The 25,914-nt window shown below is 38.9% G+C and overlaps 1 protein-coding gene across 1 annotated transcript in view; it reads right to left on the minus strand.

Moving 5' to 3' along the window:
* Positions 1–20,897, minus strand: part of amot (angiomotin) — a 79,810-nt gene extending 58,913 nt beyond the window's left edge. The window contains exon 1 of the mRNA XM_062048367.1: positions 19,711–20,897. The gene's annotated coding sequence lies outside the window, so the exon portion shown is untranslated. The remainder of the gene's footprint in view (positions 1–19,710) is intronic.
* Positions 20,898–25,914: the final 5,017 nt, after the last annotated feature.

The following is a 25,914-nucleotide window of genomic DNA, read 5'->3' on the forward strand; positions in this document are numbered from 1 at the left end:
GTTGTTATGGTCATGGCACGATTAGATGATAATAATACAATGTCCAACCTTTTTGTGTGCAGACCACATCTAAGAAAGATTGACTTAAAGTCTAAGTAAGAGCTTCCACCTCACGATGACGTCACAACGTAGCCATCTGCAAAACCCAACCAACAGAGGTGTGCTGCGTTTAATACTTATATATTGTTTAACATGAGTATCCAACATTGAAAAAACATTTTAGGTCTGCATACTACAAAACCCAAAACCAGTGAAGTTGGCATGTTGTGTAAATCGTAAATAAAAACAGAATACAATGATTTGCAAATCCTTTTCAACTTATATTTAATTGAATACACTGCAAAGACAATATACTTAATGTTTGAACTGAGAAACTAAATTTATTTTTTTTGCAAATAATCATTAGCTTAGAATTTAATGGCAGCAACACATTGCAAAAAAGTTGGCACAGGGGCATTTTTACCACTGTGTTACATCGGCTTTCCTTTTAACAACGTTTGGGAACTGAGGAGACAAATTTTTGAAGCTTTTCAGGTGGAATTCTTTCCCATTCTTGCTTGTTGTACAGCTTAAGTTGTTCAACAGTCCAGGGTCTCCGTTGTCGTATTTTACGCCTCTTAAAGCGCCACACATTTTCAATGGGAGACAGGTCTGGACTACAGGCAGGCCAGTCTAGTACCCGCACTCTTTTACTACGAAGCCACGCTGTTGTAACACGTGCAGAATGTGGCTTGGCATTGTCTTGCTGAAATAAGCAGGGTCGTCCATGAAAAAGATGTTGCTTGGATGGCAACATATGTTTAGCATTAATGGTGCCTTCCCAGATGTGTAAGTTACCCATGCCTTGGGCACTAATACACCCCCATACCATCACAGATGCTGGCTTTTGAACTTTGCGCCTATAACAGTCCGGATGGTTCTTTCCTTTGCGGTCCGGAGGACACGACATCCACAGTTTCCAAAAACAATTTGAAATGTGGACTCGTCAGACCACAGAACACTTTTCCACTTTGCATCAGCCCATCTTAGATGAGCTCGGGCCCAGCAAAGCCGGCGGTGTTTCTGGGTTTTGTTGACAAATGGCTTTCGCTTTGCATAGTAGAGATTTAACTTGCACTTACAGATGTAGCGACAAATTGTAGTTACTGGCGGTGGTTTTCTGAAGTGTTCCTGAGCCCATGTGGTGATATCCTTTACACACCGATGTTGTTTTTTGATGCAGTACCGCCTGAGGGATTAAAAGTCACGGCATTTCCGCTTACGTGCAGTGATTTCTCCAGATTCTCTGAACTTTTTGATGATATTACGGACCGTAGAATCCCTAAATTCCCTGCAATAGCTCATTGAGAAATTGTTCTTAAAATGTTCGACAATTTGCTCACGCATTTGTTCACAAAGTAGTGACCCTCGCCCCATCCTTCTTTGTGAATGACTGAGCATTTAATGCAGTGGTTCTCAAACTTTTTTTGTCATCCCCCACTTTGGACAAGGGGGAGTTTTCAAGCCCCACCTGCCCCCATCGCCCCAACAGAACGCTAATGCCAAGCTTAACATTTTCAAATTTATTGAACATCAAGTTGATGTTATAACATCAAGTTTTATACATTCAAACTCAATAACATAAAATAACATCAAGTTCAATAATAAATAAAATACTTTGCAGCTGTGGTATAACTTGCATCAAGTTCAATATCAAATAAAATAACTTGCATCAAGTTCAATAATAAATAACACAAAAGTGTTATAACTTGCATCAAGTTTAATAATAAATCAAAAAAAGTGTTATAACTTGCATCGAGTTCAATAATAAATCAAAAAAAGTGTTATAACTTGCATCAAGTTCAATAATAAATCAAATAACTTGCATCAAGTTCAATAATAAATCAAATAACTTGCATCAAGTTCAATAATAAATAAAACAAAAGTGTTATAACTTGCATCAAGTTCAATAATAAATCAAAAAAAGTGTTATAACTTGCATCAAGTTCAATAATAAATCAAATAACTTGCATCAAGTTCAATAATAAATGAAAATAAAAGTGCCACTTTGCAATCTTTGCAAAAAAAAAAGGAGGAGCTATATGCATTTGGCAAGACAGGGAAAGTGAACATGAGTTTTACAGTACTCCAGCATTAGTGGGTGCAATTAGCCTGTTTTGCACTGCACAGCTTTTCAAATCGGGGTTGCAGGCTTGACACTGCCACTGTTAAAACCTCATTGAGTTCGGGGCTGAGCTGCCTTGACGCGAGTGCTTCCCGGTGAATGACACAGTGTGTCCAATGCGCATTTGGCGCAACCCTCTTTATTAGAGCCTGCAGCCCGTTTCTTGACTTTGCCATGGTCTGTGCGCCATCAGAGCAAAAGCCCACACAGTTTTCCCATTTAAGGTCGTGTTCTTTGAGGAAACTGCCCATTATCTTGAACAGCTCATCAGCAGTGGTTCTATTTTTTATGTATTTGCAAAACAGCAAATCCTCGCCCAGTGACTCGCCATTCACAAAGCTTCCGCTTAGCCCCGCCCCCATTAGTTACTGTTGCTATGTCTGTCAAACTTTCGCTCCTACCTAGAAATGTAAAGCCTACAGGAAAAATAAATAATTTACATTTATTTATATAGCAGATTTCACAGACAGAATCACAAAGTGATTTACAGTGTGTATAGAAAATGAAAGCATAGTAAAAAAAAAAAAATCTAAGAATATAATAAAAAAAATTAAAAAAAATTTAAGTGAAATTTCCTCCCGTTCCTCGCGCCCCACCTGTCATGTCTCTATTCCCCACCAGTGGGGCGCGCCCCACACTTTGAGAAACGCTGATTTAATGGAAGCTGCTTTTATACCTAATCATTGCACCCACCTGTTCCCAATTAGCCTGTTCACCTGTGGGATGTTCCAAATAAGCATTTGATGAGCATTCCTCAACTTTCTCAGTCTTTCATGTCACTTGTGCCAGCTTTTTTTAAACATGTTGCAGGCATCAAATTCCAAATGAGCTAATATTTGCAAAAAATAACAAAGTTTGCCAGTTCGAACATTAAGTATCTTGTCTTTGCAGTGTATCCATCCATCCATCCTTTTTCTATCGCTTATTCCCTTCGGGGTCGCGGGGGGTGCTGGAGCCTATCTCAGCCGCATTCGGGCGGAAGGCGGTGTACACCCTGGACAAGTCGCCCCCTCATCACAGGGCCAACACAGATAGACAGACAACATTCACACTCACATTCACATTCACACACTAGGGCCAATTTAGTGTTGCCAATCAACCAATCCCCAGGTGCATGTCTTTGGAGGTGGGAGGAAGCCGGAGTACCCGGAGGGAACCCACGCAGTCACGGGGAGGACATGCAAACTCCACACAGAAAGATCCCGAGCGCAGGATCGAACCCAGGACCTTCGTATTGTGAGGCAGACGCACTAACCCCTCTTCTGCCGTGCTGCCGTCTTTGCAGTGTATTCAATTGAATGTAGGTTGAAAAGGATTTGCAAAAAATTGTATTCTGTTTTTATTTACGATTTACACAACGTGCCAACTTCACTGGTTTTGGGTTTTGTATATACTGTATACTCATATCCCTATGTCCATACCCTGCCATCCTTACCCCTATTGTCAACAAATAAAATATTGAGTGGAATCACAGCCTGAAGACACTTGACATATTTGTACTCCATGAACTCGGAGGTGCTTCCGTCATGTTCGACGTGCACCCTCCTAAGCACGAAACAGTCCTGTCGCACGTGTTACATTTCGCCGATATTTCATTTTTTTAGTAAAATAAAGCCACACTTTCGACCACCGACGCCCGCTATCCATGCTTGACTGACTCGCTCGGCTACATAGGCTCGGTTATGCTAACACTTCCGGCGGTGGGCGCTTCTTCGTTGGTGTTCAGCGGCTTCTTCTTCCGGTCGGCGGACTTATTCTTTTTTTCCGGTCGGCGAACTGGGTATCGAAACTAAGAATCAAAATTTAAACTTTTGAACGATTCCGGGAGAATCGGAAAGTTAGTCCCGGTTCCAATCGATACTCGATACTCGATACCCAACCCTAGTCACAGCCCAAAATCACAGCTCAAGTCGCAGCCATAAAGCTCAAGGCCACAGCCCTACCAAAGTTGCAAATCTGATTTTTTTATGTAGTTGTTCACATTACAAAAAAATGTGTCTAGACTCCAATATAAATGCAAACTGACCCGAATACAGACCTAAGGTCACACGTCCTGCAGTGTTTACAGAAGTAAACATGCTTCAATTGCAGTCGTCTTACTACTGACACATTTGTAGCAATTTCAAGGATTCTGTGCAATCAAAGTCAACAATTTCTGAACCGCGGAGAAGATTATGAAAGAAGATGTCTCCCGCAGTTTTGGGGACATTTGCCTCGATGTCTGCTCTAAAGAGCGTGTTGGCGATCAGTGTTGGAACATTGATTGAAGTGAGTTCCTAAAACATTATTTTCACCTGTTTCTGCTAATTTGTCAACTATTTATTTTGTATCCGTCTATTTTGGTGTATAATGATGACGCTTATGATAAGTGTCATCATTATTCGCCATTATGCAACCGGAGTGTGGGAGAGTTCCCAATGAAGTCGCATTATAACACTCTCTGATTGAATTGTAATATAACACTCATAAAAAGAATGTATATAATATTGATGACAGAAAAATGTATTCCATACCTTATGATAAGCAAAGCACACTAGTACAGCTCTGCAGCATAGGTGTGCTACTTAAACTTAATTGATGTCGTTTAACAGCCTTAGTGTTATTTTAGAGTAGTGTTTTGGGGGCTCTTGAAGACTGGATGCACTAACGGACTCATAGTCAAAAAGGTAGAGTTTTGTGGGTGTATTTTATCTTCACTTTTATCGTTTTCACCATAAATGGAAGGTTATTGTGATAGTTCATATCACTCATCCCTACTGGTCAGGTGTGGCCTGAGAGCCTTGAATTTAGTGTAATAACAGGATACTAACAATATTGCTTTTCAACCATTTTGATTTATTCAGTATTTTCTGTGTAATTCTAATATAGTAACAACACGTTGTAAGCCAAAAAATCTTGCAAGTGCAAAAATTCTGAATAAAAGAGGTTGTGCACAGACAACAAACTTTGGGTGAACATCCAGCTCCTGTTCTCCAGGCAAGAATGTTAATTTCCACCAGAACCTCTATTTTCAGGTCAACTCTCTAGTGATGTGCAAGTTCCTGACCGGTTCCCCTTCTTAAAAGAGAAGAACCACCACCCCTGGTCTGCCAAATCCAGAGGTACCGTTCCCGATGTCCACGTAATGTTGCAGAGCCTTGTCAACCAAGACAGCCTCACAGCAACCAGAGCCTTAAGGAACTCCAGGAGGATATCATCGACCCCCGGGGCCTTGCCACCAAGGAGCATTTTAACAACCTAGGCAAACTAAGCCCCACAAATCAAAGAGCCCACCACAGATTCCCCAGGCACTGTTTCCTCATAGGAAGACGTGTAGGTGGAATTGAGGAGGTCTTTGAAGTGTTCCCTCCGCTGATCTACAACATCCTGAGTCGAGGTCAGCAGCACACCATCCTCACCATAAACGGTGTTGACAGTGCACTGCTTCTCCATCCTGAGGCGGCGGATGGTTGTCCAGAATCGCTTCACAGCCGTTTGGAAATCGTTTTCCATGGCTTCCTTGAACGCCTCCCATGTCCGAGTTTTTGCCTTTTTGACCGCCGAAGCCGCACACCTCTTGGCCTGTCGGTACCTGCCTGCTACCTCCGGAGTCCCATGAGTCAAAAGGACCCGATAGGACTCTTTCTTCAGCTTGACGGCATCCCTCAAGGGTTCTGGGATTACCGCCGCGACAGGCACCAACCACCTTGCGGCCACAGCTCCGATCGACCGCCTCTAAAATAGAGGTACGGAATATGGTCCACTCGGACTCAATCTCCAAGCTCGTGACATGTTCAAAGTTCTTCCGGAGGTGGGAATTGACCCTCGTAATGTGTTTGGGCCTGCCAGGTCTGTCCAGCATCCTCCTCCACCATCGGAGCCAACTCACCACCAGGTAGTAATCGGTAGAAAGCTTTGCCCCTCTCTTCACGGGGGGACCCATGTTGCCTCTTCGGGCTGTGCCACCCAGCGCTCGCCATCGAGCCCCACCTCCGGGTTTGGCTCCAGAGAGTGGCCCCGGTGACTTGCGTCCAGGCGAGGGAAATCTTAGTCTTCGTTTTTTCTTCTTCATAAAAGGTCTTCGACCATTGCACCTTCAATATTTAAATGTTGTATTTATTGCATTACCTTCCAGTTTTTATATTCATCATACTTTCTGTATTCATTTATTCATAGTACTTTTTATAGACTGTGTATCTGTTTTTAGTGTTTATTTTGTCTTTGTTTGTGCTGTGCACAGTAGCTGAGGGAGTACCTCCCCCCTAAATATTGTTGGAAACCCCAAGTACAAAGACAATAAAGGTAACCCTAAATCTCCATTGTCCATCAATCCATCCATTTTCTACCGCTTGTCCCTTTCGGGGTCGCAACAAATAAAATATTGAGTGGAATTCACTCAAGTTGAAGTCTTTCTTTTTTGTGGGAAGCTACATAGCCTGCAGACACTTGACAGTTGTGTTGACATTTTCTTTCCTTTCTGCCTTGACAGTTGAGTGGATTATAATCAGAGGAAGGTCAAATCCATCCATCCATTTTCTACCGCTTGTCCATTTTGGGGTCGGGGAAGGGGGGCGGGGGGGGGGGGTTGCTGGAGCCTAACTCAGCTGCATTCGGGCGGAAGGCGGTGTACACCCTGGACAAGTCGCCACCTCATCACACCCCAACACAGACAGACAGACAACATTCACACTCACATTCACACAATAGGGCAAATTTAGTGTTGCCAATCAACCTATCCCCAGGTGCATGTCTTTGGAGGTGGGAGGAAGCCGGAGTACCCGGAGGGAACCCACGCAGTCACGGGGAGAACATGCAAACTTTTAAATAAAAATGTATACATGTAATATATTTTTCTCCTGGTCCTTATTTTCGATAGGTCATAAAAAATATCAATGATTATCGATATTGACCGATACAAAAACCTTATATTGTGATACAGTTTTTAGCCATATCGCCCAGCCCTACTCAGACTATATTCCAAGTCAAAATCTATATTCGTTGCATCCCTAAACCCAAGTCCTTAGCTTAATCACATTAATATTGTTTCTTGTGTGGTTAATAACCACATTAAATGCATATATATTGCCTTTTTCAAAAATAAACCACAGTAACCCTGTGATCGGGGCCGGCCGCTGGCATAAACACTATGTGGTTGTTTAGGGCCGCAACATTTAAGGGGGCCACATGATTATGGCGACCATCACTTCAGTAACTGATCATCAACGTGGTAGTCATGCTCTGCAAATATTTGCTGGTTCTATCTTGATAGGCTAAATCGCTTCATGGATACAATTATACCTTGTTTCTGATAAACATTTTTTTCAGCGGCGAGTCAAAATGTTCTTTGTCATAGTTTTAGTTTGGTTTAGCAGCATCGTGACCGCGTCCACACAAAAGCCAATACAGATTACTAATCTAGCATCGCTTTGAACGCCGTCCTTGTGATATATTTACGACTATTTCTAAAACGACTTTATTATTCAAGTTTATTTTGTAGCTGAACCTTTACTGTAAAGATATGGTTAAAGAGCATTTTCTTTTTTTAGTTTTTGCTCATTTAGTGTGTTTTGTTTAATTTCTAATTAATGTCAAAATGTCATATAGCAATTTTGAATGTGCTTCTTTGCGGAAGGGGATTAAAAACTTGTCTTTCCATTTTGAATATCAACCTATTTTTTTACCTTTTCATATACAAACCCCGTTTCCATATGAGTTGGGAAATTGTGTTAGATGTAAATATAAAAGGAATACAACGATTTGCAAATCATTTTCAACCCATATTCATTTGAATATGCTACAAAGACAACATATTTGATGTTCAAACTGATAAACATTTTTTTGTTGTTGCAAATAATCATTAACTTTAGAATTTGATGCCAGCAACATGTGACAAAGAAGTTGGGAAAGGTGGCAATAAATACTGATAAAGTTGAGGAATGCTCATCAAACACTTGTTTGGAACATCCCACAGGTGAACAGGCAAATTGGGAACAGGTGGGTGCCGTGATTGGGTATAAAAGTAGATTACATGAAATGCTCAGTCATTCACAAACAAGGATCGGGCGAGGGTCACCACTTTGTCAACAAATGCGTGAGAAAATTGTTGAACAGTTTAAGAAAAACCTTTCTCAACCAGTTATTGCAAGGAATTTAGGGATTTCATCATCTACGGTCCGTAATATCCTCAAAGGGTTCAGAGAATCTGGAGAAATCACTGCACGTAAGCAGCTAAGCCCGTGACCTTCGATCCCTCAGGCTGTACTGCATCAACAAGCGACATCAGTGTGTAAAAGATATCACCACATGGGCTCAGGAACACTTCAGAAACCCACTGTCAGTAACTACAGTTGGTCGATACATCTGTAAGTGCAAGTTAAAACTCTCCTATGCAAGGCGAAAACCGTTTATCAACAACACCTAGAAACGCCGTCGGCTTCGCTGGGCCTGAGCTCATCTAAGATAGACTGATACAAAGTGGAAAAGTGTTCTGTGGTCTGAGGAGTCCACATTTCAAATTGTTTTTGGAAACTGTGGACGTCGTGGCCTCCGGACCAAAGAGGAAAAGAACCATCCGGATTGTTAAAGGTGCAAAGTTGAAAAGCCAGCATCTGTGATGGTATGGGGGTGTATTAGTGCCAAAGACATGGGTAACTTACACATCTGTGAAGGCGCCATTAATGCTGAAAGGTACATACAGGTTTTGGAGCAACATATGTTGCCATCCAAGCAACGTTACCATGGACGCCCCTGCTTATTTCAGCAAGACAATGCCAAGCCACGTGTTACATCAACGTGGCTTCATAGTAACAGAGTTCGGGTACTAGACTGGCCTGCCTGTAGTCCAGACCTGTCTCCCATTGAAAATGTGTGGCACATTATGAAGCCTAAAATACCACAACGGAGACCCTCGGACTGTTGAACAACTTAAGCTGTACATCAAGCAAGAATGGGAAAGAATTCCACCTGAGAAGCTTAAAAAATGTGTCTCCTCAGTTCCCGAACGTTTACTGAGTGTTGTTAAAAGGAAAGACCATGTAACACAGTGGTGAACAAGCCCTTTCCCAACTACTTTGGCACGTGTTGCAGCCATACAATTCTAAGTTAATTATTATTTGCAAAAAAAAATAAAGTTTATGAGTTTGAACATCAAATATCTTGTCTTTGTAGTGCATTCAATTGAATATGGGTTGAAAAGGATTTGCAAATCATTGTATTCCGTTTATATTTACATCCAACACAATTTCCCAACTCATATGGAAACGGGGTTTGTACATTTTGGACATTGTCTGGAACATAAACATATGCCTATTGAACATCCATCCATCCATTTTCTACCGCTTGTCCCTCTCGGGGTCGCTGGTGCCAATTTCAGCAGCATTCGGGCGGAAGGCGGGGTACACCCTGGAAAAGTCGCCACCTCATCACAGGGCCCCTATTGAACATATTAGAGTAAATTGAATTGTAGTTGTCAATGTAGTCTTTTTGTTTATCCATCCAATTTCTACCGCTTGTCCCTCTCGGGGTCGTGGGGGAGCTGGAGCCTATCTCAGCTGCATTCGGGCGAAAGGCGGGGTACACCCTGGACAAGTCGCCCCCTTATCGCAGCTTTTTGTTTATTGGTCAAATATAATTATACAAATCTTTAGATTATTTTTAAAATATTAATAATACATACATTTATAATAACTTAATATAGACATACCTGAACTGCATTTTTGTTGGTTGTGTCTTTTATGCACATATGCATATAGAAATAGTGGACTCATTTAAATACCTGGGTGTTCGCTTCAACAACAAACTGGACGGGACTCACAATTTAAACGCTGTGTACAAGAGTACAGAGTACAAAGTCGCTTACATCTCTTGATGAGACTAAAAGTAAAGTACTTAAAGTACCAATGATTGTCACACACACACTAGGTGTGGTGAAATTAACATCTGCATTTGACCCATCCCCTTGTTCACCCCCTGGGAGGTGAGGGGAGCAGAATCATTTTGGTGATTTAACCCCCAATTCCAATCCTTGATGCCAAGCAGGGAGGTAATGGGTCCCATTTTTATAGTCTTTGGTATGATTTGGCCGGAGTTTGAACTCACAACCTACCGATCTCAGGGTGGACACTCTAACCCCAAGGCCACTGAGCATGTAAGGTCCTTTGAGGTGTGCGGGTCACCTTTTACAACACTGTGGTGGCTTCTGCAGTGTTCTATGTTGTCGTTTGCTGGGGTGGAGGAAGCACGGTCAGAGACAGGAACAGACCTAATAAACTGATAATGAGAGCTGACTCCATCCTGTGCTGCCTACTGGACAGCATTGAGGAGTTGGCTGACAAAAGAATGCTGACCAAGTTGACATCCATAATGTCCAATTCCTCTCACCCCATGCACGGCACTGTGGAGGCCCTGAGTAGCTCCTTCAGCATCAGACTTTTACATATACAAAGCAAAAAGGAGTGCTACCGCAGGTCCTTTCTGCCCACAACACACGTATGTGATTACTGTGATCTTTTTTTCTTTGGGTGCAATACGGGTGTAATGTAATTGTAAATGAATTTCCACAAAGTAGGAATTATTGATTACAAATGTTATATTTGTATAACTATAGCCTAAAGTTAAAGTTAAAGTACCAAAATCATGTTTACGACTTTCTAAATATGTTTATTAACATTAAGAAAGTCCTCTCAACATGAAAAAACACCCACACAGTCACCTTCACAAGACGCAAACTTCGAACAAGCGAGGAATGACTGTATCACAATACTCACTAGGTAGGAGTGCGACGAATAAAAAAATGTCATATCACGGTTATCATTATTATTGCGGTATTGTTGAATGTGCTAAAAAAGTACTTATACACACACTGAACCATTTTAACCAAGTCACATTTTTTTAATAACTAAAATAAATATACACTCTTAGAAAACACATTATCTTTCTTATGCTTCTCTGATAATGTTTTATCCCCAAAATCATGTTTACAACTTTCTAAATACGTTTATTAACATTAAGAAAGTCCTCTCAACATGAAAAAACACACACACAGTCACCTTCACAAGACGCAAACTTCGAACAAGCGAGGAATGACTGTATCACAATACTCACTAGGTAGGAGTGCGACGAATAAAAAAATGTCATGTCACGGTTATCATTATTATTGCGGTATTGTTGAATGTGCTACAAAAGTACTTATACACACACTGAACCATTTTAACCAAGTCACATTTTTTTAATAACTAAAATAAATATACACTCTTAGAAAACACATTATCTTTCTTATGCTTCTCTGATAATGTTTTAGTCTTAGTATTCTATCTGTTTTAATGGATGGGCTTTTATTGTCTTACATGTTGTAGCATTTTTAAGATGTATTTAAATGAAAAATGCATAACAAATACAATCTATTATTATTATTTATTATTTCTGGTGGGCACTTTGGTGTCCTACTCTGTTCAGTTGTCCTTGAACACAACGTAAAAAACACCTGTCTCTGTATTCCTCCAAAAATAGAACAATCACTCGGAACCTACAAACTGTGTTCATTTAGAACAATGTGTACAATTAAAGTTGGTTGCTCAGAGAGCAATGTGTTTATAAAAGTTTAGATTAGGGTATGTTGTTTCTTATTGCAGACAGTAGGTAATGTATCCTTTATTAACGTTAGCATTTAAGCTAGCTAGCTGGTGCCAGTCAGTTTGTGAGTTTATCAAAGTGCAGGTATCAATCTCAGATTTTTGATAATTTGTATTTCAAACGGTATACCGCGGTTATTTTATTACCTTACATCCCCTTATAGCTCAAAACGTGTTATACGAGTAATATCAAAAACCAAAATGGGGCGACCAACTACATTTTGTCTGGGGCCACAAAAAAGCCTAATTTACTCTAATTTAAATGTTAATTGTCTGACAGCACTCATAACAACTGATATTGACACACATTCTGTGAATCTATTAAAGAGGCTGTTTGCAATCTTTACGAATAGATATCCCGCCCACTCACGGCTTTTAGTACATAATGATGTACACTACGTACATACTTAACACGTGCACGCACATTGGCTTTGTGTGTCGTTAGCTAATAAAAGCGATTTGGATAGCTAACGCTAGCCATCATTGAACATACAGTATATTCTATCATGACTGGAGTTGTTACCATATTTTCCGGACTATAAGGCGCATTTAAAATCCTTTTTTTCCTCAAAACTGGACAGTGCGCCTTATAACCCAGTGCGCCTAATGTAAGGAATAAGTTTGGTTGCGCTTACTCACCTCGAAGCTATTTTATTTGGTACATGGTGTAATGATAAGTGTTACCAGTAAATGGCAGTCAAACATAAGAGATAAGTGTAGACAGCACTATGATTGCAATATTTCTCAAGTAAACAACACCAACATTTTAAATGTTCCATTGTAAATATATAACATTACACACACGGCGCTCAAAAATATATCAAAATGTTTACTACGACTTTGGTAAGCTATGAAGCCGCACCGCTTGAAAGATTGTCGGCGCATTAAACATACGAGTATTATTATGGTGTGTGTATAAGGTAAGACATTATCTGGCGTTTTGTTTCGCAATATTATGCAAAAGCAATTTTCTTACCTTCTGGTACCTGCTGATCTGTATTTAGGATCAGTAGAAGTCCTGAAAAATTGCGCGCAAGTCGATAAGCTCCTTATTTTTCCTCTATCTTCTTGTTATGTGACATTAATCGTCCGTTGTTGCCATTTCTAATATAAAGTAGTGTAAAGTTCTTACTTATATCTGTCAGTAAACTCGCCATGAAAGTGCTAAAACATACCGGTGTAGTGGGTTTACATTATTCATCCAAGGAACTTTATAGATAATGATAATTGGGTTATACTTATATAGCGCTTTTCTACTACCTTCAAGGTACTCAAAGCGCTTTGACAGTATTTCCACATTCACCCATTCACACACACATTCACACACTGATGGCGGGAGCTGCCTTGCAAGGCGCTAACCAGCAGCCATCAGGAGCAAGGGTAAAGTGTCTTGCCCAAGGACACAACGGACGTGACTAGGATGGTAGTAGGTGGGGATTGAACCCCAGTAACCAGCAACCGTCCGATCGCTGGCACGGCCACTCTACCAACTTCGCCACGCCGTCCCTACTTTAGTTATTAGAGTTCCGGTCGGACGGTTTTCACGGGACACATTTCCTGTGTTGTTGTTTCCGGATGAGGAGATGCTGCTCTGTTATTGATTTAAGTAAAGTCTGAATGTCATTAAAACAGTTAGCTCCATCTTTTGACACTTCTTCCACTCCCGTCCTTGCACGCTACACCGCTACAACAAACATGACGGGGAGAAGAGGCTGCCGAAGGTGAACCACGTAAATAAGACCGCTCACAAAACGGCGCATCTGGAAGAGACTGTCAGAAAGCGGCTTGAAGATGATCTGTAAAATATAATCTATGCAACATTTTGACCAAAGAACCACCATTACATGTTATGTACACCACAAGGAAGTGTTTTCCATTTAGAAAAAAAGTATAATAATATGACTCCTTTAATGCGCCCTATATCCATCCATCTTCTACCGCTTATTCCCTTCGGGGTCGCGGGGAGCCTATCTCAGCTACAATCGGGCGGAAGGCCCGACAAGTCGCCACCTCATCGCAGGGCCAACACAGATAGACAGACAACATTCACACTATAATGCGCCTAATATATGAAAAAAGATCAAAAATAGACCATTCATTGGCAGTGTGCCTTATAATCCGGTTCGCCCTATGGTCCGGAGAATACGGTAGTTGTTCTCTTGGACTGCCCCATACATAAAAAAGGACATAGCAGACACACACAAAAAACAAGGACACTGATTTTGCTACTTTTTGTACAAGGTAAAGCTTAGAGCTACGAGGTCAAAGAAGTCACCAGAGGTATGAGGAAAAGTCTCAGTGTGGATGGAAGATAACCACTCATAATATAAAATAACAACACCAACATGTATCATTGTATCACTTATAACAAGAGCTCTGCATATTCCCAGTTACGCATTTGCGTCACCACATATTCGCAGATTCAACTAACTGTAGTGGCTTGATGGCACTAACTACAAACTGACAAACTACCGGTAGTCTTTTTGCCCGCTTATCATTAAGCAGAATCGAGTGCTTAAACAGAGAATCCCACGCGTCTCAGACTTGACTTGATAATTGACAGAGATAAGAAACACGATTGAATTCAAGAAAGAACTTGAAGCCAAGTACAAAGCCGCCCCCCACCCTCTTTGCTCATCTCTGTCTTGGCCAACAAGAGTCTTCAAGAAGAGTACCGGTAACTATTAAGTGATGTTATTGTTTGTCTAAAAACAAGATTTTCACTTTCTAAACCATACCGATAATGGAGCCTCGAGAATTGGCCGATTTTGATCCAATACGATATCAGCAGGAATCATTTATACTTGTAATATTTTGTAGTGTGGTATGTCAGAAAGGGTTCAATCGAATTAAATTAGCCAAATACAGAGTAATGCCAATTATGAAAAATACTAACGTATTTATTAATAACCATCTGGAATGGACTCATATTGTCTTCCAGTTGTAGTGGAGTGGAAATTATTTTTTTGCAACACCTAGTGGTCACAATAATTCATTAAGTTAAAGCCACGACACAGTGAGTTGACACGTTTGTGCCTGAATACTTTCTAATACGCTTCTGCTTTCTGACCGTCTCTTCAGGATGCACCGTTTTGTGAGCGGTCTTATTTACGTGCCTCCACTTCGACTGCGTCTTTTCCCCGTCAGCAATGTTATAATTTTTAGCGCTTCCATACGGAGTCTACTGACCGATATAAGTTCGAACGATACGCTACTTTGCAATAAATATGGCAACATTGGAGGATACATGTGCATGTATGAGCCATTCTGCCCCACAACAAGAGGATTGAGAAAAAGAAGGCGCTTATCGACTACATCGTCGGACAACAATGGCAGACGCGCACATAGGGCTGGGCAATATATCGATATACTCGATATATCGCGGGTTTGTCTCTGTGCGATATAGAAAATGACTATATTGTGATATTCGAGTACACATTCTCACGCAGTAGCTTTTAGCTGTGGGCATTACACTGCATGTGTTTCCTACTCTTTCTTGTCTCTCCTTCTCACAGAAATGTAAACCAAGCGCACCTTCTTACACACGTCACGCCTGCAACGTCACACGCTCCCGCGGAGCAGAGAGGTAGCGACATGGCAACGTTAGCTGTGATGCTAACGGTGAGGTGCGGGTGGTAATACGAGAGAGAGAAGGTGCGAATCTGGTAACAAATGGAGGAAGAATTCATTACTAAGAAAAACAGCACGGGATCCATCGTCCGGCGGTGGTTTGGCTTCAAGCGGGAATATGTTCAACATTTATGCGGCAAAAGCGTTGCTACAAAAAGTAGCAGCACTGCTAATATAGCATCATTTGAAAAGTCACCCGCTAGAGAATGAAGAGTGCTTGAAACTCTACATGTCAACATCTCCGGCCGGTTCCACACCAACAAAATGCAGAAGCAACTATTTTCAGATCAACACATTTATGAAAAAAAAAGTCAACAACAGAAGGAGATAACGTCCGCAGGAACCTACCTCATAGCGAAGGACATACACTGTTTGATTTCCTATTATGCAGCTCATTTTTATTTGACAGTTATTGAAATATCTTGTGTGACATCATGCACAAAAGTGAACTTTATTTGTTTTTAACTATTGCAGTGGCTTCCTGTACAAAAAGTGCACTTTAATTTAGTGTTGTTTTGATATGTCATCTTGGTGACATCATTCACAAAAGTGCACTAATAGTTGTTTTAAAATGTCTCTGACAATCTTGCACTTTCTGTTTTGGGAATTACATGAATGTCTGTGCCACTGCTTAATAACTGTATAATAAATACAGTTTTGGTAAATTGACTCAGTTGTGATTTCCCTCTCTGAATGAAAGTTTAAAATGAGCATACAGTATATTAATGCAGTACAAACAAGAATGTTTTAATGTAGACACATAGAATCTTTATACTGCTGTGATTATATGCATCAAGTGTTCATTCAAGGCTAAGGCAAAATATCGAGATATATATTGTGTATCGTGACATGGCCTAAAAATATTGAGATATTAATAAAAGGCCATATCGCCCAGCCCTACGCGCACAAGACACTTCGGGTAAATTTCTACCATATAAGGACAATCCACTGAGGCTATGTCTACACTAAGCCAGATAACCCCTTAAACGAATAACTATTTAGCCTAAGCCCCGTTTCAGCCACACTAAACCATCGTTTAAGGTAACCATCCTTGGATAATTTTTTACACGGGTAAGTGCGCCGTGTATTTCTTGAATCTCCGGCTCTTAGCTTTGTATGGACTCATTGATCGTTTACAAACTGAGTTCGGAGAGGAAGTGAAGTCAGAAAGACCGCGCCCTACACAGGAAGTGACGTCAGAAAAAACGCGCCACAGCCAGCTTCATAACAACCGGAGCTAACCACTGGACAGATGGAGGCGAGTCATCCAGACATGCCTGTGTTTCTCATTCTTCTACAAACCCCGTTTCCATATGAGTTGGGAAATTGTGTTAGATGTAAATATAAACGGAATACAATGATCTGCAAATCCTTTTCAACCCATATTCAATTGAATGCACTACAAAGACAAGATATTTGATGTTCAAACTCATAAACTTTTTTTTTTTTTGCAAATAATTAACATGGCTGCAACACGTGCCAAAGTAGTTGGGAAAGGGCATGTTCACCACTGTGTTACATGGCCTTTCCTTTAACAACACTCAGTAAACGTTTGGGAACTGAGGAGACACATTTTTTAAGCTTCTCAGGTGGAATTATTTCCCATTCTTGCTTGATGTACAGCTTAAGTTGTTCAGTCCGGGGGTCTCCGTTGTGGTATTTTAGGCATCATAATGCACCACACATTTTCAATGGGAGACAGGTCTGGACTACACGCAGGCCAGTCTAGTACCCGCACTCTTTTACTATGAAACCACGTTGATGTAACACGTGGCTTGGCATTGTCTTGCTGAAATAAGCAGGGGCGTCCATGGTAACGTTGCTTGGATGGCAACATATGTTGCTCCAAAACCTGTATGTACCTTTCAGCATTAATGGCGCCGTCACAGATGTGTAAGTTGCCCATGTCTTGGGCACTAATACACCCCCATACCATCACATATGCTGGCTTTTCAACTTTGCGCCTATAACAATCCGGATGGTTCTTTTCCTCTTTGGTCCGGAGGACACGACATCCACAGTTTCCAAAAACAATTTGAAATGTGGACTCGTCAGACCACAGAACACTTTTCCACTTTGTATCAGTCCATCTTAGATGAGCTCAGGCCCAGCGAAGCCGACGGCGTTTCTGGGTGTTGTTGATAAACGGTTTTCGCCTTGCATAGGAGAGTTTTAACTTGCACTTACAGATGTAGCAACCAACTGTAGTTACTGACAGTGGGTTTCTGAAGTGTTCCTGAGCCCAAGTGGCGATATCCTTTACACACTGATGTCGCTTGTTGATGCAGTACAGCCTGAGGGATCGAAGGTCACGGGCTTAGCTGCTTACGTGCAGTGATTTCTCCAGATTCTCTGAACCCTTTGATGATATTACGGACCGTAGATGGTGAAATCCCTAAATTCCTTGCAATAGCTTGTTGAGAAAGGTCTTTCTTAAACTGTTCAACAATTTGCTCACGCATTTGTTGACAAAGTGGTGACCCTCACCCCATCCTTGTTTGTGAATGACTGAGCATTTCATGGAATCTACTTTTATACCCAATCATGGCACCCACCTGTTCCCAATTTGCCTGTTCACCTGTGGGATGTTCCAAATAACTGTTTGATGAGCATTCCTCAACTTTATCATTATTTATTGCCACCTTTCCCAACTTCTTTGTCACGTGTTGCTGGCATCAAATTCTAAAGTTAATGATTATTTGAAAAAAAAAAAATGTTTATCAGTTTGAACATCAAATATGTTGTCTTTGTAGCATATTCAATTGAATATGGGTTGAAAATGATTTGCAAATCATTGTATTCCGTTTATATTTACATCTAACACAATTTCCCAACTCATATGGAAACGGGGTTTGTACATGTACAGACGCTTGTGGAAATCACACATGAATATCTTAAGAGAAGAAAACACGCGATTGCAGCTATTGCGGATACAACACATCTCAGACAGCAAGAGAACTTTTGAATGTCTGGGTCAGCTGTGATTCTACTTACTGAAAAACGTTGTCCATTTGTCGAAGGAGAGACAACGAAGATGTGGTCTCCTGTGGCTGTGATAAAAAAGGTAGCGTGTGCTTTGTATTACCTGGCCGTCAAGAGAAGACTACGGAAAACATTGAATGCATTTGGTCTGGCAAAGCAGACTGCATCAGTTATTGTCCTCCATGTATGTCGCGGACTCAACGTCTAGGTCCAGAGTATATAAAGTCACCAAAAATTAATGGACAATGAAGGTGAAAGCAAAAGAGTGAGGAGTGTCCTGGCCAGATATCTAGATCCCAAGATTGATTGTTGTAAAATGTTCTTTATCACATTGTTTACGTGTCTAATAAAGATTTGATGAATTTATGATGGCTCAGGTGTGATTCACTACAATAGGGCACAACAGCACACTGGATTCCAGTTAATTGAAATACCACAACACTGGATATTGTTCAGATAAGTTAAATTTAAGAAATTGCACACAAAGCAACACTGGAAGTGACTATGACGTGCGCACTTTCCACGCATGCGTACTAGGTCACATCGCGCCGGCGGACGGAGGGGGAGAGGGGGTCTTAAACGACCATTGTGTGTGTATGGACAAGGATAAGGTAAGGTGGGATTTACCCTGGATAACCTTAGTTAGTTCTTAGTGTAAATGGGGCCTGAGTCGCAACTGGAAATACTGTCACGATTGGGCAAAATTTCAAAAGGCTTGTTTGGAGGAAGTATGAAAAAAAGTCAAGACTGTTTTATAAATATCGCCGCCATGCCTCCATGGTTTTGGTTTCAAATTTTCGGCTCTTATGCAGATCCTAAATACACAAAAACTGGAACAAAGAGGTAAAAAAAAGTTAGTTTTGCATAACAGGGCCCCTTTAAGAGCAAACTGTGTATCGATTCTGCCCTGTAAAAATAATAGTTCAAACGAACATTTATAGATAAAATACATTTATATTAATTATCCACAAAACACAAATGAAAGTGTAGGATGTAGAATGTTTTTTAAATGAAATAAAAGGAGAGGATGTTGATGCGTGAGAAAAGTGTACTCCAATATTACAAACTTAAATTGGCATATAAAATCTACCAAGATGACAGAAAAAATGTTGGCTAAGTTTCACTGCCAAAGATAAAGTTAATGTTCACAAAATGGTTGTAATTTGACACTTTCCAAGCATTAGTACTCGGTCTTCCGAAACAACTTTTTTAACTGTCATTATAGTATCAGCGCCGTGTTTTAGAGAAAATTGGTGTAAAAAAAACAAAAAAAGTGAGAAAACAGCACACAAAAAGAGAAAAAAACTTTCTTTTTTTTTTTTTTACCTTGCAGCTTCTTCAACACGCCTTCAGTGGAAACATGTTCCTCAGATCTTCTTCCTTCCCGCTACTCAACTCAATGCTAAACCAAACATGAAAAACTTAACATAATTCAACAAAACATCAAAATATCGGCCGTCAACCGCCAGACTTGGGATGGGTTTGTGTTTTTACCGAACAATTGGTCTTTTCAGCGGTTTTAGTCCTTGTTGCTACTTTCATGTTTTTCCACAAAAAGGGAGGTCTTGAAGCAGGAAGCAAAAACACTATATCCGGTTTGCGGAAATCCAGTATAATGTTTCACAAATAAAATACCTTTCTAACTTTACCATCATTTCTCACCTTCGTCTCTGAGGACATAGTTAGATATATATTAAAAAGTCCCTTCATGCCTATCTTGGTACTTATGTCTCGAACACAACGGTATTAGTCGATTAATTTTGGAAAGTGTTCCATTTTTAATGACAATGCAGGCCACTTGCAGAAAAAAACATTATACATCCATCCATTTTTCTACCGCTTGTCCCTTTTGGGGTCGCGGGGGGTGCTGGAGCCTATCTCAGCTGCATTCGGGTGGAAGGCAGGGTACACCCTGGACAAGTCGCCATCTCATCACACTCACGTTCACACACTAGGGCCAATTTTAGTGTTGCCAATCAACCTATTTTATTTTATTTTATTTGTTTGTTTTTATTAAAGCATTTGTAAAATAGTTGTATTTATTAATTAATGCATACACATAGAATTAATCATTATAATAAAGTTGTATTTCCATAATTATTTTTAAACAAATCAGTCCATTTTCAATTAGTTTTTTTTTTATGACGTATACATGGCTATACAACGCCGCCTCGTGCTAAATTGTGGCCTGACATAGATTATTATTTTATTTTTTTTCAGTTTTATTCATGGGAAACGATTATTTATTTTCATTTTTACCATTATAACCATTTTTTTTCAGTTTTATTCATGGGAAACGATTATTTATTTTCATTTTTACCATTATAACCATTTTATTTATTTTTTCATTTGTATTCATGGGAAACGATTATTTATTTTCATTTTTGCCATTATAACCATTTTTTTTTTCTTCAGTTTTATTCATGGGAAACAATTATTTATTTTCATTTTTACCATTATAACAATTTTTTTTAATTTCATTTTTATTCATGGGAAACAATTATTTATTTTCATTTTTACCATCATAACCATTTTTTTCTTCAATTTTATTCATGTGAAACGATTATTTATTTTCATTTTTACCAGTATAACCTTTTTTTTTTTTTTTTTCAGTTTTATTCATGGGAAACGATTATTTATTTTCATTTTTACCATTATAACCTCTTTTTTTTCAGTTTTATTCATGAGAAACGATTATTTATTTTCATTTTTACCATTAGAACTATTTATTTTATTTTGTTTCAGTTTTATTCATGGGAAACGATTATAATGTTTAATTTTTACCATTATAACACTTTTTTTGAGTTTTATTCATGGGAAACGATTATTTAAATGTTTACCATTATAACCATTTTTTTCTGTTTTATTCATGGAAAACAATTATGTATTTTCATTTATACCAATATAAGTTTTTTTGTTTTTTTTCCAGTTTTATTCATGGAAAACGATTATTTATTTACATTTTTATCATTATAACTATTTTTTTTCAGTTGTATTCATGGGAAACGATTATTTATTTTCATTTTTACCATTATAACTTTTTTTTGTTCAGTTTTATTCATGGGAAACGATTATTTATTTTCATTTTTACCATTATAACTAAACTTGTATTTAATTTGATGCATGTTTGGTACTAAAACGATTTCATGGGAAATAAACTTTTTAGAGCAAATTAACAATTTTAACGGTATTAAATGTAATATATTTAAAATGTACAATCAATGTTTAACCCGGCTAACTCAACTCCACTGAGCGAAATTTAAACCCACTATCACTGATTTTCAAAGCAAGTACTGATGCAGTGCACCACAGATGCCAGTGGGCTGATATAGCAGGGTGTATATTAGTGGTAAAAATGCCATATATTGCACAGTCATTATCCCACATCTGCGGTCCCCTCCAAGGTTTGTCACTGTATCCCATTAGGTTGAGTTTTGTCTTGCCCTGATGTGGGATCTGAGCAGAGGATGTCGTTATGGCTTGTGCAGCCCTTTGAGACACTTGTGATTAAGGGCTATATAAATAAACTTTGATTGATTGATTGAAAGTCAGGTGTAAATAACATATTGTGAGAATTGGTTTGTATTAATAAATACATGTTGAATTGAGAATATAATTTCAACCGAATTTAATCGGGAATTGTTGCAAGATTCACAAATATTAGAGACAAGTATCTAATGTTTTTCAATCATTTCATTTTATAAAAATACTAATTCTAGATTATTTTTTGTATACATACAATATATTTATTATATGTGACAGACTTAAGAGACATCCTTTACACACAATTATCGGGGACAGTGTGCTGGTGTTTACAAATATTTAAAAAAAGACCAGGGGCCGTACTTATCAAGCTTCTTAGAGTGCCATTTTACACTTAAGTCCTGAGAATTTGCGAAATTTAGTCCTACTCTCAAACTTAAGAATAAAAGCTTTTTATCAACGTTCTTAAGTCTAAGAATCACTCCTACTCTCCACGATATTTAAGAGACCTTCAGAGGTGTCTTAAGTGGTTAGGAGTTGCCAGCAGGGGATGGCACTGAGGCGAGAGAGATGTGCGTGAACGTTCAGGGAACGGAACAATGTTTTTGTTTTTCTTGATGACGAGCAGCTGATCAAACGGTATCGTTAAGACAGAGCGGATATTATTTTTGTCACAGATTTAATACTTTTCGATTCCTTGTTGATTTCTGCATGTGTCTGCAGTGGGCTAGTATATATAGAGCCACCCACACCAGTTTCAAATTAGTTGCCTAATTAATGAATTGGAAAGAAAATGTTATGACAGTAGCGTATGTGTGTGGCCGTGAGGTGAGTGACGTCAGTGAGTGTGTGGGCGATAGAAGAGAGGGAGCGGTAGCGTGAGTGCCGGCGGGGACTGGTTTGTTTTGTATTATTTTGTAGTTTATTGTCAAAATATACACTCCCATTGTCCACTTAAATATTTCCAAGATATTTCTTTATTCTTAGACAACGGATTCCCTTCCGTGATTGGTCATTTCTATGGACACAGAAATGACGTCACCTAAAATTCCGTTTACGGCACATAGTAATGTCGTAATTCAGCTCTGAGTGTGACACTTAAGATTCAGTCCTACACTTCGCTGAAAGTGTGAGTAAGACGCTTGATAACTAACTTTTAAGTGCAGCTTTCAGCGAAGAATTTATTTACTCTTAAGTTAACTCTTAGCAGACTTCTTAGGAGTAATTCTAAGAAGCTTGATATGTACGGCCCCAGATTTGTAGAAATTTCTTAAATGGTTTTAGCGTAGTTTTGTGTTTATTTGGAAATGGTCTAAGGCAGGGATATTTAACACTATTGTTTTGGGGGCCACATTTCCAGAAGGCAAAATAACTTCTCCTTCCAGAGAATTAGCATCCTCTACAGCAGGGGTCACCAACGCGGTGCCCGCGGGCACCAGGTAGCCCGTAAGGACCAGATGAGTAGCCCGCTGGCCTGTTCTAAAAATAGCTCGAATAGCAGCACTTACCAGTGAGCTGCCTCTATTTTTTAAATGTTATTTATTTACTAGCAAGCTGGTCTGGCTTTGCTCGACATTTTTAATTCTAAGAGAGACAAAACTCAAATAGAATTTGACAACATAAAGGAAGTAGTTGAAAGCTTCAATAATTATTTTGTAAATATTGGACCAAAATTGGAAGAAAGGATTCCAGACCCAGTTCCAATTGAGGACTATAATGATACCATAGAGCGAAATCCCAACTCCATGTTCCTCAGTAATGTGACACAGGAGGAAATAGTTACAATCGTGAAAAAATGTAAATCTAAGACTTCAACTGATTGTAACGGAATTGATATGGAAACGATAAAAAAAGTTATTGAAGAGATCTCAGGACCATTAGTACCTATCATTTCAAACAGGTACATTTCCAAACAAAATGAAAATAGCTAAAGTTGCACCAATTTATAAGACTGGAGACAAACATCAATTTACAAATTACAGACCTGTTTCTCTACTTCCACAATTTTCTAAAATCATTGAAAAACTGTTCAATAACAGATTAGAAAGTTTCATAAATAAAAATAGAATACTCGAAGAGAACCAATATGGATACAGAGCTAATGTTTCAACTTCAATGGCTTTAATTGAAATTACAGAAGAAATTACCAATGCAATAGATAGTAAAAAATGTGCGGCAGCGGTTTTTATGGATCTAACTAAAGCATTTGACACAATTAATCACAATATTTTAATCAAAAAACTAGAACGATATAGCATCAGAGGGTTAGTCTTAAACTGGATAAGAAGTTATCTAACGAACAGGAAACAATACATGAAGCTAGGCGAACACACGTCTACAACGCTAAATATATCCTGTGGTGTACCTCAGGGATCAATATTAGGACCTAAATTATTCAATCTCTATATAAATGACATTTGTAAAGTTACAAAAGATTTAAAGTTAGTATTATTTGCGGATGATACAACAGCGTTTTGTTCAGGAGAGAACACACAGGAGATAATACAAATAATAACAGAAGAAATTAACAAATTAAAAAGATGGTTTGACAAAAACAGACTATCGTTGAATCTTAGTAAAACTAAAATAATGCTATTTGGTAACAGTAGAAGAGAAAGTCAAACACAAATACAAATAGACGGAATAGAAATTGAAAGAGTAAACGAAACCAAATTTCTAGGTGTAATGATTGATGATAAATTGAACTGGAAATCTCACGTAAAAAATATACAACATAAAGTTGCAAGAAACACGTCAATAATGAATAAAGCAAAACATGTTCTAGACCAAAAATCCCTTCATATTCTCTACTGCTCACTAGTGTTACCATATCTGAGCTACTGTGTAGAAATATGGGGAAATAATTACAAAAGTACACTTCATTCATTAAGGGTGTTACAAAAAAGATCAGTTAGAATAATACATAATGTTGGATATAGAGAACATACAAACCCTTTATTTATTGAATCAAAAATACTGAAATTCCACGACATAGTGAATTTGCAAACAGCTAAAATTATGCACAAAGCAAACTATAACCTGCTACCCAAGAATATACAACAATTCTTCTCAAAAAAAGAGGAGAAATATAATCTTAAGAGAAAAACGTAACTTAAAACATTTGTTTGCACGTACAACACTTAAGACCTTCAGTATATCAGTATGTGGAATTAAATTATGGAATGGATTAAGCAAAGCAATCAAACAATGTACTAATATGATACACTTCAAGAAACTCTTCAAACTTAAAGTGTTTACAAAGTACAAAGAAGAAGAACCATGACAAACATTCTCAATGTATTTCATCCATCCATTCATTCATTCTTAAAGTAATCTTACTTATCTCATCATATGAAATATGACTTACTTCACCAATTATTATTATTAAATTCTTACTATTATTTATTTATTTATTTTTATTGTGATTACTTATGGAGTTTATTGTGAAAAAATTGTGAACAGGAAGTGAACAAAAAGTTTTGCAACTGTTATGTAAAGAAAAGGGGTAGGATTCTTCTTACTCCTTTTCGAACATGTTGAAAAGAAACTGGAAATTGTGATGTATCATGTTGTATGCTTGCATGTTCGAAATAAACTCAAACTCAAACTCATATGGTACAATACAATCGGCAAGATAGGCAGGAGCTTGACCGTGTAGTATTCTATACGTAAGTAGTAAAACCTTAAAGTCGCATCTTAAGTGCACAGGAAGCCAGTGCAGGTGAGCCAGTATAGGCGTAATATGATCAAACTTTCTTGTTTTTGTCAAAAGTCTAGCAGCCGCATTTTGTACCAACTGTAATCCTTTAATGCTAGACATAGGGAGGCCCGAAAATAAAACGTTACAGTAATCGAGACGAGACGTAACGAACGCATGGATAATGATCTCAGCATCGCTTGTGGACAAAATGGAACGAATTTTAGCGATATTACGGAGATGAAAGAAGGCCGTTTTAGTAACACTCTTAATGTGTGACTCAAACGAGAGAGTTGGGTCGAAGATAATACCCAGATTCTTTACCGAGTCGCCTTGTTTAATTGTTTGGT

Source organism: Entelurus aequoreus, linkage group LG05 (assembly GCF_033978785.1).
Source record: "Entelurus aequoreus isolate RoL-2023_Sb linkage group LG05, RoL_Eaeq_v1.1, whole genome shotgun sequence".
NCBI classification, from domain to species: domain Eukaryota; kingdom Metazoa; phylum Chordata; class Actinopteri; order Syngnathiformes; family Syngnathidae; genus Entelurus; species Entelurus aequoreus.